Here is a 2,780-nt window from a genome sequence, read left to right as displayed (position 1 = left end):
ACCGGACCCGGGGCTTGAACTCCATCTGGCCAGGCCCCGAGGGTGCTGGAGCCCCCTGTCCCGCAGGCCACCAGTGGGTCCGGGCGCTGGGGACGGGGCTCCACCGGGGCCCGGGGAGGCTCTCCCCAGCCTGGCTAGGGTTCGGAAGGTGGGACCGGACCCGGGGCTTGAACTCCATCTGGCCAGGCCCCGAGGGTGCTGGAGCCCCCTGTCCCGCAGGCCACCAGTGGGTCCGGGCGCTGGGGACGGGGCTCCACCGGTTCCCGGGGAGGCTCTCCCTAGCCTGGCTAGGGTTCGGAAGGTGGGACCGGACCCGGGGCTTGAACTCCATCTGGCCAGGTCCCAAAGGGTGCTGGTACCCCTCCGTCCAGCAATCCGGCCGGGGGTCCGGGGTGCCCGGGACGGAGGGTCCACCGGGGGCCCAGGGGAGGCTCTCCCCGGCCCGGCCTAGGGTTCGGAAAGCCGGGACTGGGGCCGGGGACCGGGCCCGGGGCTTGAGCCCCGTCCGGCAGGGCCCAGTGGTGCGGGAATCCCCCCTCCGTCCTGCAAGCCGGCCGGGGGTCGGAGGCGCCCGGGACGGAGGGTCCATCAGGGCCCGGGGAGGCCTGAAGCCCCGGAGCCCTGCAGCCCCAGAGACCTGCAGCTCTGCAGCCCCCGGAACCCTGCAGCCCCAGAGCCCTGCAGCTCCGGGGCAGGCAGATTGGCTTCATTTTGGTCCCGGCCATCTGGTCGCCCCTCTCGCCTCGGCCATCTGGTCGCCCTGGAAGTCATGATGAGGTGCCATTCGCCTCCCGGATCCCAGCGAGGGCTCCAGGAGGTCGGGTACTTTCGCGCCTTGGGTCCCCTCTGTCACCTCGTGTGCACAGATTGCAAGAAAGTCAGGTAATTTCCCTCCGGATTACTAGGGACAGGGTACGCCCGGACACCCCTCCAAGGCTGGTGGTTCTCTGCTAGCGGGACCAGATGGGCTATGCCTGGGTAACACCTCCCTAGGCCACCCGGGGCTTCCTTCCTCCAGGCCAACGGCTTGTCAAATTGCCCAGGACGGGCTCTTGGGCAGTCGTCCCCCGGGCGTCCGGGGCTCCATCCCTGCCGACGGCATGGAAAAGTGCCCGGGACGGGCTCCATACGTCCCGGGCAGTCCTCCCCCGGGCGTCCGGGGCACCCATCTCCAGGAGGCCAACAGCATGGCAAAGTACCCGGGACGGGCTCCATGGGTCCCGGGCAGTCCTCCCCCAGGCATCCGGGGCTTCCATCTCCAGGCCAACGGCAGGTCAAAGTGCCCAGGACGGGCTCCACGGGTCCCTGGCAGTCCTCCCCCCCGGGCGTCCGGGGCTCCCTTCCCCAGGCCAACGGCATGTCAAAGTGCCCAGGATGGGCTCCACGGGCCCCGGGCGTCCGGGGCTCCCTTCCCCAGGCCAACGGCATGCCAGAGTGCCCAGGATGGGCTCCACGAGTCCCGGGCGTCCGGGGCTCCCTTCCCCGGGACACCGGCTTGTCAGAGTGCCCATGACGGGCTCCACGGGTCCCGGGTATCTGGGACTCCCTTCCCTGGGCCAACGGCATGCCGGAGTTCCCAGGACAGGCTCCACGGGTCCCGGGCGTCCGGGGCTACCTTCCCCGGTCCGACGGCTTGTCAGAGTGCCCAGGACGGGCTCCACGGTTCCCGGGCGTCCGGGGTTCCCTTCCCCGGGTCAGCGGCATGTCAGAGTGCCCAGGACGAGTTCCACGGATCCCGGGCAGTCCTCCCCCGGGTGTCCGGGGCTCCCTTCCCCGGGCCGTCGGCAGGTCAGAGTGCCCAGGACGGGCTCCATGGGTCCCGGGCAGTCCTCCCCCCGGGCATCCGGGGCTCCCTTCCCCGGGCCGACGGCAGGTCAGAGTGCCCAGGACGGGCTCCACGGGTCCCGGGCAGTCCTCCCCCCGGGCGTCCGGCGCTCCCTTCTCCAGGCCGATGGCAGGTCAGAGTGACCAGGACGGGCTCCACGGGTCCCGGGCAGTCCTCTCCCGGGCGTACGTGGTTGTCCGACAGATTCGGGCAGATGTGCTTTTACGAACCGGATCGGAATCGGCCCAAATAATAATAATAATAATAATAATCCACATTTGTAAGGCGCACAATCACCCGTAAGGGTCTCTAGGCGCTAGGGGCCGTCGGGAAGATTAAGCAAGCTATTGCCCAGAGTCACATGGTGCTGGGCTAATCTGCCGCCGGTGCCTGGGATCGAACCGTGATCCCCAGATTCCGGAGTCAGCCGCCCTAGCCGCGGCGCCAGCTATTGCCCAGAGTCACATGGTGCTGGGCTAATCTGCGGCCGGTGCCGGGGATCGAACCCTGATCTCTGTGATGCTCGAGGGTTACTACGCGCTCTACAAAAACCTTAAATAAAAAAATCTCCAGATTCCGGAGTCAGCCGCCCTAGCCGCGGCGCCAGCTATTTCCCAGAGTCACCTGGTGCTGGGCTAATCTGCCGCCGGTGCCGGGGATCGAACCGTGATCTCCAGATTCCGGAGTCAGCCTCCCTAGCCGCGGCGCCAGCTATTTCCCAGAGTCACGTGGTGCTGGGCTAATCTGCGGCCGGTGCCGGGGATCGAACCCTGATCTCTGGGATGCTCGAGGGTTACTACGCGCTCTACAAAAACCTTAAATAAAAAAATCTCCAGATTCCGGAGTCAGCCGCCCTAGCCGCGGTGCCAGCTATTGCCCAGAGACACATGGTGCTGGGCTAATCTGCCGCCGGTGCCGGGGATCGAACCGTGATCTCCAGAGTCCGGAGTCAGCC

Source organism: Lissotriton helveticus, chromosome 1_1 (assembly GCF_964261635.1).
Source record: "Lissotriton helveticus chromosome 1_1, aLisHel1.1, whole genome shotgun sequence".
NCBI classification, from domain to species: Eukaryota; Metazoa; Chordata; class Amphibia; order Caudata; family Salamandridae; genus Lissotriton; species Lissotriton helveticus.
Note: the sequence above shows the minus strand (reverse complement) of the source record.